Source organism: Somniosus microcephalus, chromosome 12 (genome assembly GCF_052327205.1).
Source record: "Somniosus microcephalus isolate GS21.2 chromosome 12, FLI_Smic_1.0, whole genome shotgun sequence".
Taxonomy (NCBI): Eukaryota; Metazoa; Chordata; class Chondrichthyes; order Squaliformes; family Somniosidae; genus Somniosus; species Somniosus microcephalus.
The window spans coordinates 93,903,373-93,916,289 of record NC_140998.1 but is presented as its reverse complement, the minus strand read 5'-3'; positions in this window follow the sequence as shown (position 1 = coordinate 93,916,289).

The window sequence follows — 12,917 nt, the reverse complement described above, 5'->3', positions numbered from 1 at the left end:
GCCGTGCAGCGCTGCCGCGTTGGAAGGCTCCTTCCTTCCCTTAAAGGGAAGGGCCGACGCTGCAGGCTCTGCAAGGGCAAGACTTACCTGGTCTCCGACGGCAGCTGCGATCCGGCCCAATGCACTGCAGCAGAGTGCCGGGCTGATCGATTGCTGGCGAAGAAAAATTTAAAAAAAACAGGAACAGCTTTTCACAATTTTTTTCCCTTACCTTGGCCACCTCGTCTTTATTATCGGCCCTGACTCGCCCGGCCTCCCGTAATGAACGCCTCCTGCAGCTGCCAGTGTTGTTGGAACCGAAGTTCGGGTCCGGGGCGCTACCGGGGCAATGCGCACGGCGATGACGTCACAATCTCCGAGCGAAGGAGATCAGGGCGTAACGTCATTCCGTCGCCGTAAACCTGCCACCAAATATAGCGGGAGTCGATCTTCTCGCCACATCGGCCGCTAAGTGATTACCACCCCGTTATCGCCCCCCGGAAGCAATAACAGGAGGCGCTAAGGTGCCCAATTGCTAGCCCTAGACATTTGAAGAACTAGCACTGCACAGCTCAGAAATGTAAAGTTTTACAGATCATTAATAGTAGCCACCAATATCACAGCAATATCAAACTATGGATGTAAAAATGATTTGATTCCATTTTAGTCTGTTTGGACAATATTGATACATTATTATATGATATATCAACAATATTATTGAGATTATATGATGGATTTACATGGCAATAGAATACATTTATCCAAGTATTAGAGACATTCCTTCATAGGACACTGTGGAATCATACTCCACCACAAATTGGGAAGGGGAAAGTGAAAAAATGGAAAAGGACAAGGACGAAATTTATTTCCCTAAACCAGTGCTGACATTACTATGACCTGCACATAGGACAAACATTTTAAAAGGAATAAAGCAAAAGCTAAACAATCAAAGTACAGTAAAATCAAAATACTTACTGAATGTGTAACATTACTGTCCATTGTTTTTCCCAACGATATCGAATAGAATCATAGAATGGTTACAGCACAGAAGGAAGCCATTTGTCCCGTCGAGCCTGTGCTGGCTCTCTGCAAGAGCACTTCGGCTAGTCCCACTTCACTGCCCTTTCCCTGTAGCCCTGCAATTTATTTTTTCCTTCAGGCACTTATCCTTCTTCTTAGGCAGTCCCTCAGAACCGAGGATGACTTGCTTCCACATTAAAAATGAGTTCTCAGGTGAATGATGAGTCCAATGCGGGATCTACAGTCTCTGTCACAGGTGGGACAGGCGGTGGTTGAAGGGGCGGGTGGGTGGGGTGCTTGGGTTGACGTGCACTCCTTGCGCTGCTTGCGCTAGGCTTGCACTTGCTCCTGGCGAAGAGACTCGAGGTGTTCGGCGCCTTCCCGGATGCTTCTCCTCCACTTTGTGCGGTCTTTGGCCAGGGATTCCCAGGTGTCAGTGGGGAGGTTACACTTTTTCAAGGAGGCTTTGAGGGTGTCCTTGAAGCATTTCCTCTGCCCACCTGGGGCTCTCTTGTCGTGTTGGAGCTCCAAGTAGAGCGCTTGTTTTGGGAGTCTCGTATCGGGTATGCTGACGATGTGACCCGTCCTTCGGAGCTGATCGAGTGTGGTCAAAGCTTCGCTACTGGGGAGGTTGGCCTGCGCGAGAACACTGACATTGGTGCACCTATCCTGCCAATGGATTTGCAGGATCTTGCGGAGGCAGCATTGGTGGTACCTCTCCAGTGCTTTGAGGTGCCTGCTGTACATGGTCCATGTCTCTGAGGCATACAGCAGGGCGGGTATCACTGCTGCTCTGTAGACTATGAGCTTAGTGCCGGGTTTGAGGTCCTGGTCTTCAAGCACTCTCTTCCTCAGGCGACCGAAGGCTCTACTGGCACACTGAAGGTGGTGTTGGACTTCATCATTGATGTCTGCCATTGTTGACAGTAGGCTCCCGAGGTATGGAAAGTGGTCCACGTTGTCCAAGGCCTTGTCATGGACTTTGATAATCGGGGGGGCAGTAGTGTGTGGCGGGGGCAGGTTGGTAGAGGACCTTTGTCTTACGGATGTTTAGTGTAAGGCCCATGCTCTCGTACGCTTCGGTGAAGGTGTTGACGATGGTTTGGAGTTCTTCCTCCGAGTGAGTGCAGACGCAAGCATCGTCTGCATACTGTAATTCGATGACAGAGCATGAGATGACCTTATTGAATTCTTATCCAATTCCCTTTTGAAAGCCACGATTGAGTCTGCCTCCACCATCCTTTCAGGCAGTGCATTCCAGAACCTAACCACTCGCTGCGTAAAATGATCACTATAACAGGTTCTTCTGAGGATATTATATTTCACACATAATTTTTTTAATATCCTCATGGGATTTTACTTAACTATTCCCTGTCTTGCGAAAATTACAACTCTAGTTTCATAAAATGGAAACATAAGATAAGAAGTAAAATTCAGTGCTGCAAATAATTTTAACATCCAAAAGCTGTCCAAGAGCAAAGATCAGGATGAAAACAGAAATAGGGTCCGCACTGCTGCAAATCCTTTCTTTTGTACACTGTGCAGACTGATTAGCGAGGAAGAAAAAGCAAAGATTGCACGTCTTCAAAAATCTATATCTAAGAAGAACACTGAGTGCAAAATGGCAGGGCTGCATAACCACACACAAAACAGAGAAGAAACAAAGTACAGCGGTAAAATATAAAAAAGAGACTGTTGTGGATCAGACACCCACACAAAGTGAACCACTGCTACGTTCTAAAACATACATTGAAATAAAAACCCCACACACTAAGGTCACAACACATGAAGAAGAATGCTTGGCAATCAATTTGACACAAATAACATACATCAAAGAACAGACAGCAGACAGAGAGTTTTCACATTAGTTACTACCTTAGTAGAAAGACAAGATGCCTGCAAATTGGAGGCACTGAAGGCAGATCGCCTCCAGATTCCCAGGCACAATTGATTGGGTGATAAACACTTATCCGGAGGTAACCCGTGAGGTTTAGCTGCAGCAACCTTTCTTGACCTCTATGAATTGCTCTTCAAATTATGGAATGCCATTGGAATTTCTGAAGGAATTCCCAACCTGCTGACTTTGGTTGCTGCCAGAGAAATAACAGAGTGAATGAAGCAAGATAGTTATAAGAGATGGAGTTGGAAATAATGGGGTAATTTTTGGACTTTGCGCTTTAAATTAATGGCCAGAAAGCTGCAGCAAATGTGGATTTTCAATATATGCTTCAGGAGGGCAAGCCTCCGTGCTGGGAGAGACAAAGTTGGAAAATTACTCATTAAAAGTCTTGCAATGCAAAAATATCAGCCTCAAAAAGCAACAAAAATTAATACACCAATGAAAATTCATGTGAAGTAATATAAAAAAGTTAAACAGAACTAACAATAAAAATGTTGCCCACCTTTAAGAAGCCAACATATACAGGCCAAACAACCCACACACTGCTGCAACTTTTCATATGGGTGAGAAATGCTATTGCCAAGGAGGCAGCAAAGAAGCCACTGCACCTAGTACAGGACTAATTTAAATAGTTAGAAAGGCTGGGAGACTGAATGAATAGGAGTATCAGTTACATTACAGATCTCTTACAGTCTGTTCTCCAGCTGATCAGAGGGAGAGCTGAGCCACAGTCCCATAGCAGGGTAATTGTGCAATGGGAATGGAAAACATTGCCCTTTCTCAGGATGACAGCATGTCAGCACCCTTGCCACCCCCTCAACCAATACCTGCCTGGTGCCAGAAAGCCAGCTGGGCCAGCCTGCCCTGGCAGCCACTGGGATGATACAGTCTGCAGCCGGGCTCTCTCAGGCCTAAGCTCCAGGAGGTTGCCGACCATGAACATCCCAAGAGCTTATGAATGAGCTACAGCAGCCTTCTACCTCCGAGGCTGAAGCCACTGGAGAAGCATCTCGTAGGAGTACTAGTGTAGGGAAGAGATCACCTAAGAAAGGCACTATGGGCTAACAACTGGCTGATAATTAATATGTAGGCATTTGTGTAAGCCAGTAAAATTATATCAAATGCTTTGCAATCTTTCTGTGCAGAGTGTTCCTGTAATAGCTGATGACCCTGCAATGTCATGTGACATGTAAATCAATGTTGTTCTTACATAGGATTACATAGGATATACAGCACAGAAACAGGCCATTCGGCCCAACCAGTCCATGCCGGTGTTTAGGCTGCACACGAGCCCCCTCCTGCCTTTCCTCATCTAAATCTATCAGTATAACCCTCTATTCCCTTCTCCCTCATATGCTTGTCCTGCCTCCCCTTAAATGCATTTATACTTTTCGCTTCAACCACTCCCTGTGGTAGCGAGTTCCACATTCTCACCACTCTTTGGGTAAGGAAGTTACTTCTGAATTCCCTATTGGATTTACATAGATACATAGAGATAGGAACAGGAGTAGGCCATTCGGCCCTTCGAGCCTGCTCCGCCATTCAATGAGATCATGGCTGATCTTCGTCTGAGATCATAGCTGATCTTACCAGTTCAGTACCCCGTCCCCGCCTTTTCTCCGTAACCCTTAATCCCCTTAGCCTTCAGAAATATATCCAATTCTCTCTTGAAAATATTTATTGAATTAGCCTTCACAGCCCTCTGTGGCAGGGAATTCCATAGGCTCACCACTCTTTGAGTGAAGAAATTCTTCCTCATCTCTGTTTTAAATGATTTGCCCGCTATTTTTAGACTGTGGCCCCTGGTTCTGTGCTCCCCGGCCATTGGAAACATTCTCTCTGAATTCAGCCTGTCCAGGCCTGCCATAATTTTATATGTTTCGATGAGATCCCCTCTCAATCTTCTAAACTCCAGTGAGTACAAGCCCAAACTATTTAATCTCTCTTCGTAGGTCATTCCCGCCATTCCAGGTATCAGCCTGGTGAATCGCCGTTGCACTCTTTCCATGGCAAGAACATCCTTCCGCAGATGGGGCGACCAAAACTGTACACAATACTCCAGATGCGGTCTCACCAGCACCTTGTACAGCTGTAGTAAGGTATCCCTATTCCTATACTCGAACCCCCTTGATATGAAGGCCAACATACCATTTGCCTTCTTAATCGCCTGTTGCACCTGCATGCTCTCCTTCAGTGACTGGTGCACAAGAACACCCAGGTCCCTCTGCACTTCCCCATCTCCCAATCTATTGCCATTTAGATAATAATCTACCCTCCTGTTTTTACCCCCAAAGTGGATAACCTCGCATTTATCCACATTATAGTGCATCTGCCACGTATCCGCCCATTCCCCCAACCTGTCCAAATCACACTGTAGCCTCCTGACATCCTCATCAGAGCCCACCCCTCCTCCTAGTTTAGTGTCGTCAGCGAATTTGGAAATATTGCATCCAATTCCCTGATCCAGATCATTTATATATATTGTGAACAGCTGGGGTCCCAGGACAGATCCTTGCGGCACCCCGCTGGTCACTGCCTGCCACTCCGAAAACGAGCCGTTTATTCCAACTCTCTGTTTTCTATCCGCCAGCCAGTTCTCTATCCACGTTAATACTTTGCCCCCAATCCCATGAGCCTTAATTTTGCATGATAATCTTTTGTGTGGAACCTTATCGAAGGCTTTCTGGAAGTCAAGGTACACCACATCCACTGGCTCTCCCCTGATTTCTTGGTGACTATCTTATATCGATGGCCTCTAGTTATGCTCTTCCCCACAAGTGGAAACATTCTCTCTGTATCCACTCTATCAAAACCTTTCATAATTTTAAAGACCTCTATTAGGTCACCCCTCAGCCTTCTGTTTTTCAAGAGAAAAGAGACCCAGCCTGTTCATCCTTTCCTGATATGTATACCCTCGCATTTCTGGTATCATCCTTGTAAATCTTCTCTGCACCCTCTTCAGTGCCTCTATATCCTTTTTATAATGGCCCAGAACTTGGTGTCGGGGGCTTGCCGCGCGTGCAAGCCCCCGATGTGCGCTCACCCTGCGCGCTGACATCTGAAACCTGGCCCGCAGTGGATTTCCTGTCAGTGGCCCGGTTCTGATGTCGGCGCACTGTGCTAACCTGACCCAGCGGCGTACTTAGTGCGATGTGTCGGCTGGGATCAGGTGAGCACTGTTCAGCCAATCAGGGGAGGGGAAACTTCATTCATAAGTTTGAGAGTAAGAACTGTCAAACTCATGAGAAGTACTGCACCCCAAAACACTACTTAAACTTTAAATAAAATTTAAAAAAACATCCCAATCATTAAATTAAGTATAAATAAGTTAAAAAAAATAATTTAAACAATAATTATTTTTTGAAAAAAATAAATTTTTAATAAAAAGGGTCTAAAACTAAACTTACCTTATTGTAGATTCTTTAAAATAATAAACCTGTGGGAAAAAATGTCTAAATTGCACTAAAACACCACTTACCTGTAAAAATAAATACTTACGTGTGCTTTTTACAAGCGTAAAGACCGGAGGCCTTTACACATGTGCAAATCCCCCAAAACAGAGGAAATCCAAGACGCACGTGCTGACCCCTACAGCGCACGCGCTAGCCTCTTCACCTCTTGGGTTAGAGGAGAGGAAATGCCGGTTTTCAGCGCATGCGCTGTGCATGCTGAAAACCGGCATTTCCTCCGGCCAGACGTGTGAGTACCCCTTCCGTACTCACGCGTTTGGGGAGGAATTTCTGCCCCATTATGGTGAACAGAACTGTACGCTGTACTCTAAGTATGGTCTAACCAAGGTTCGATACAGGCTTAGCATAACTTCCCTACTTTTCAATTCTATCACTCTAGCAATAAACCCTAGTGCTTGGTTTGCATTTTTTATGTCCTTGCTAACCTGTGGCACAACTTTCAGTGATTTGTGTATTTGTACACCAAGATCCCTTTGTTCCTCTACTCCACCTAGACTCACACCCTCCAAGTAATAAGTGACCTCCCTAGTCTTCCTACCAAAATGTAATAGCTCACATTTATCTGTGTTGAACTTCATTTGCCAATTATTTTCCCATTCTGCAAGTTTATTAATGTCCTCCTGTAATTTGTTGCAGTCCTCCTCAGTATTGACTATCCCCCCCCAATTTGGTGTCATCTGCAAATTTAGAAATTGTGTTTTTGATTCCAAAGTCTAAATCGTTAATGTAAATTGTGAACAGCAGTGGTCCCAGCACTGATCCTTGTGGAACACCACTACCCATCTTCTACCACTGTGAATAGATACCCTTTACTTCCACTCTCTGCTTTCCATCTTGAAGCCAGCTAGCAATCCATTCTGCAACTTGTCCCCTGACTCCGCATTCTCTGACCTTATTCATTAGTCTATTATGGGGTACTTTATCGAAGACCTTTTGAAAATCTAGATAAATTACATCTACTGCATTACCATTATCTTCTCTCTCTGTTACCTCTTCAAAAAATTCAATAAGTTTGGTCAAGCAAGATTTTCCCTTTTGAAATCCATGCTGTCTATTCATTATTATACATTTTGTTTCTAGATGTTCTTCTATTTTCTCCTTTAGTAGGGATTCCATTATTTCTCCTACCACCGATGTTAAGCTGACTGGTCTATAATTTCCTGGAAATGTTCTATCCCCCTTCTTAAATATAGGTATTATTATGTTAGCTGTCTGCCAGTCCTCTGGTGCTATACCTTTTTCTAATGAATTATTAAATATGTGTAGTAATGCCTCTGCTATCTCTTCGCTAGATTATTTTAAAATGTGTGGGTGCAATCCATCTGGACCAGGGGTTTTATCCTCTTTGAGTTTGATTAGTTTATTTAATATATCCCCTTTTTTAAAAATGCACTTATCTCATTACTAATCTCATCATCCAATGTCATGTCCACCTGTTCTATCTCCCTGGTAAATACCGAAGCGAAATAATGATTTAATATTTCTGCCATCTCCCTATCGTTACCTGTGGTATTGTCCTGTATATCCCTTTATGGTCCTATTCCAATCACAACCTTCCTTTTTTATTGATGTGCCTGTAAAATATTTTACTATTTTGTTTTATGTTCCTTGATAATTTAATTTCATAGTTCCTCTTTACTTTCCTAATTTTTTTGACTTCTCTCCTAATCCCTTCGTATACTCTCTTATCATGCACTCCTCTGCTGTCTATATACTTAATGTATGCCTCATTCCTTACCCTCAAATTGTCCCCTTATGTCTTTATTCATCCAAGGAGTCTCATTAGTGTTTAGTTTGTTCTTTCCTTTTAGCGGAATATATTTTTCCTGCACTCTCTTGAACACTGTTTTAAATGTTTCCCATTGTTGTTCTACATCATTATTTGCCAATATTGTTGCCATTTTATTTTCCCAAGTTCTATTCTCAGCCCCTCAAAATCAGCTTTTCTCCAATCTATTAACCTGTTTTTTGTCATACTTTTGTCCTTCTCTATTATCATCTTAAAGCCAGTAAAGTTATAAACTGCTTTGTAATCTTTGTGTACAGAGTGTTCCTGAAATAGCTGATGACCCTGCAATGTCAGGTTACATGTAAATCAATGTTGCTCTTTGAGCGGAAGTACTTTAGTTGTGGGTGGAAGGACTGGGCCAGATGTTGGACATGACTGTTAATACAGGTGGAGGCAGGGACTGTTTAGCTGAAGCACTGTTCAATTAGGTACTGTTGAAGAACTCTGGCCGCAGACTAGTGTTGGCGTCTTCCCACTTCTTTATTATCTTCTATGTTATTTGTATTATCTTTGTCATCCGGCTGAAGGTGATCATCCATGTATTGTTCTCACTGCAGCGCAAAATTATTAAGCAAACCATTATGATATGGAATACACTGTCTGAGCTGTATTGGCAGAAGCCACCAGACGTATTCAGGCAGCACAAGCTCTCCTTGACCACTCCAAAGGTCTGCTTGATGACACTTCTGGTCAATCCAAGGATCTAGTTGTAGTGCAGTTCACCCAAAAAGCATAGGTTTTGAAGAGGAGTCTGGGGATAGCCCTTGTCTCCAGAGAGGCCAGTGTCTTGCTGTGCAGGCGCAAGAGTTGGGGGGATGGAGGATTGGTGCAAGAAAAAGCATCTTGGCAGCTACCAGGAAAGCGGCACAGACCTGCATGCTGCACTGTTGGTGATCACACACCAGTTGTGCACTAATGTAATGGAAGTCCTGACAATTCATGAAGACAGCAGACCCACCTGCAGAAGCTCACATGTCAATAATACCCTGAACTTGAGGGAAGCCTGCAATCTGTGCAAACCCCAGTGCCTCTTTCCTAACAGGACCTTGCTGACAGCTGCTTCCAAGATTTGCATTCTCTTCTGGTTCTGCTCTGTGTTCTGACGTGCACCTTCTGGCATTTCACCTACGTGCCTTGAGCAACCTTCCTCTTGCCTGTTTCTTTGCAGCCACCATGCACCACACATGGAAACAAAGACTTTCATTCCCAGTCCCATTGAACCTGCACCTGGAACTGGATATCTTGGTGTCTAGCCCTCCTGCCTGAATCAAGCTCCTTGAAATGCCAGTAAAATAATTTAACCAGTAGGCTAATTTCAATCATTTTTATTATTGACGCTTCCACGATACTTATGTAAAAATGTAAAATACATCTCACTACTAATGAAGAACTCATAGTAATCTTATAGCATACTTGGGATTAGTTTCCGTTTCTATATAAGTTATAGGATTACTGAAAAATAATACAATACTGTGGTTACAATTATTTTGCCATACTCTTTTAGAATGTTTAGAATGGGTACCAAAGAATTAAAGAAATAAAAGTAGTATTGATAAGTTTGCTAAATGGCAGTTTTACTGTTGTCTTTCCTGGATGAGAAGACCTCTGCAAGCAGACTATTAGAATGGCATGCACTACATAACATCCCTGGGGCCAGTTTACTAGAAGGCTACTATTAGTCAAAGGAGTGAAGACTCTATTGGTACAGTTAGTGCGATGCAATTGCAGATTCTCCTGGGAGGACTGAGTGCATATATTGTACAGAAATCAGAGCTAACAAATCAAGTCTGGAATGGCAATTCCAGGAGGAGAAACTGCTGCAAAAGCTCTTGGGACACTCAGGAGGTGGTGTGTGGCATCATACCTATCAACATCTGAGGAAGACAATAAAAAGCAATAGCTACTTCTAATTACTTTCATAATAAATGGTTTTAATAGTTTTCACAGTATCTGATGAAACTCGGTTGATTAACTAATTATGCTCTTGCTCAAATGATACACAGTCTTCATTGAGCCATTTAAGTAGCAGAGATGAGGCTCTTGCGATTGGCGTCACAATCCTGTTACACCCTCCAAGATTCCTGAACACCTGTAAAAACTGTAAGCAATGGAAAGTGTTTCATTTATTATCCAAGCAATGGAAGAGTAGAGCAATTCTTTTGTTATCCTGTAAGAAATCTCTACAATTCTTTTACTAACAAGATAAATCTGAGTTCCTTAATACATACCATGAAACATTCAGAAGAAAAGCAGAACACTCTTTGTTGTAACATGAGATCAAGTAGAATAATCGAATCATAGCATGGTTACAGCACAGAAGGAGGCCATTCGGCCCGTCGAGCCCATGCCGGCTCTCTGCAAGAGCACTTCAGCTAGTCCCACTACCCCGCCCTTTCCCCGCAGCACTGCAATTTTTTTTCTTTCAGGTACTTATCTAATTCCCTTTTGAAAGCCACGATTGAATCTTTCAGGCAGTGCATTCCAGATCCTAACCACTCACTGCGTAAAAAAGTTTTTCCTCGTGCCGCCTTTGGACCTTCTGCCAATCACCTTAAGTCTGTATCCTTTGGTTCTTGGCCCTTCCGCCAATAGGAACAGTTTCTCTCTCTGTCTAGACCCTTCATGATTTTGAACACCTCTATCAAATCTCCTCTCAATCTTCTCTGCTCTAAGGAGAACAACCCCAGCTTCTCCAGTCTAACCACGTAACTGAAGTCTCTCATCCCTGGAACCATTCTTGTAAATCTTATCTGCACTCTCACCCTTCCTAAAGTGCAGTGCTCAGAATTGGACACAATACTCCAGTTGTGGCCAAACCAATGTTTTATAAAGGTTCATCATAAATTCCTTGCTTTTGTACTCTAGGGGCTCGAATTTCCAAGCCCCGTGGAGGCGGGTTTGGAGGTGGGAGTGGTGGGAAAATTGCAGAATCGGGGGGCAGGAACCCATCCCGCCCCCAACCCACCTCTGTGCCAATGTCCCAGGAGGCGGGTATCCCACCTGTGCTGGGAGCCGCCTCCCCGAGGCAGGAAGGGGATTAGTGCCAATTAGTTGCCTGAAGTGTGGGCTTCCCGATGGCTCCGAACCACGACAAGTTAACGAGGTGGACCATCGGTCTGAAGGGATTGGAGGGGTCGAGATGTCCATTGTGCAGGTGAGTGATGGGTGCATGTGTGCAGAGGTAAGTGTGCAGAGGTAAGTGTAAAGAGTTTTAATAAGTTTTACTTACCTTTACTTTCTCCTGCAGGCTTCCTTCCTTCAGTTCTCGGGAGTCCCTCAGTTCACCGGCACAGAAAGCAGAATGGCCGCTGAACTGTCAAAAGTTGCAGCCTCTGCTTTCTGGTCTGGAGAGATCTCTAACTGAGTCTGAGTAGAAGGATTCAAGTTAGAAGACAGATTGTCAGTGTTTGACAGCTTCACAGAGCTGTCAAATACTGATTTTTCATCTGTCAAAAGCTCTTGACAGATGAAATATCAATCACTGATGTAACCAGGTGTCCCTTAATTGGCCTGCTGAGCCTGCTGGGTGGGCTTAATAAGGTCAATCAAGGGAAAATAGCGTGGGTTGGCCACAAGTCGATGGAGGCGGGACTACAACCCAAAAAGTGGGAGTGGGGGAAGGGGGGAAGGGAAGGGGGAGGGGGTGCGGGAAGGGGGGAGGGGGTGGGGGAAGGGGGGGAGGGGGAACGGAAGGGGGGGAGGGGTGGGAATGGGGTGTGGTGGGGGAAAGGGGGGGTGGGAATGGGGTGTGGGGGGGGAAAGGGGGAAGGAAAGGGGAAGGGGGGGAAAGGGAGGGGGGGAGCCAGCAGACCCTCTCCCCTCTGCCAGTGTTGAGAGTTGCACTGCCGGTGGCGGTTGGAGAAGGCTAGGCCCCGGGGCCTTGGGCACCCGCACTGACATGGCCTAGCCGAGCCCAGCGCCCCGGGCAGCCCGAGCTCTGCAGCCGCCGTTCGGCCACAGGCCAAAAAGCACCCGAGCCTAATGCCGGCGATGGCTCCGCGGAGCTCCGTACCACCCCGCCAGCCTTTACAAAGATGGCGGCAGTGGCTACGCTCAGCTCAGGCCCGCCCCGCCAGCTTTTACAAAGATGGCGGCGATCACGGGCCGCTTGTTGAGCGGGACGGGAGGTGCCTAGCTCGGGTGTGGCTGGGGAGGAGAGGCCGAGGCTTTGAGGCCTGCAGGGGGGTAACCCTGGAAGGTTGCGGCGCCCGGCGGAGGTAGCGAGTCAAGAGGAAAAAAAAGAGGGTGAAAGGTAGGAAAATTAATGAGGTTAGAGAAAATATTTACAAATTAATTAACTTTTTTTAAAAACAATTTAATTGTGTTTTAATAGCAACTTTTTTTTGCTGGAAATCTAGATTTGAAAATAAACACGCAGAAAGTGGGAAAAATAAATGAATTGTTAGGAATCAAGAAGGCGGCCACTCACCTCAGCTCAGAAGGATTAGGCCCGCCCACACACGTCAATGAAACACCCCCCGTGATGCACCGATTGGTCAACCATCAGGTTAATCCCCTGTACGATTGGTCAACCATCACGTCACTCAATGCTAATGAGCGGAATGTTGCCGTTTTTTGAAACTTTTTTGTATACTGTCGGAACAATTTTTGTCTGGCCAAAAAGTAAATATGCCTATTAGAGTCCCCTAATGATAAGCTTTCATTTGATATAACATATGTGTAGGTACGCTCTATAACTTTTGATTGTATAGCCGGACAGATGGAAAGACAGACGGACCGTTTTATTTTATACATGCTG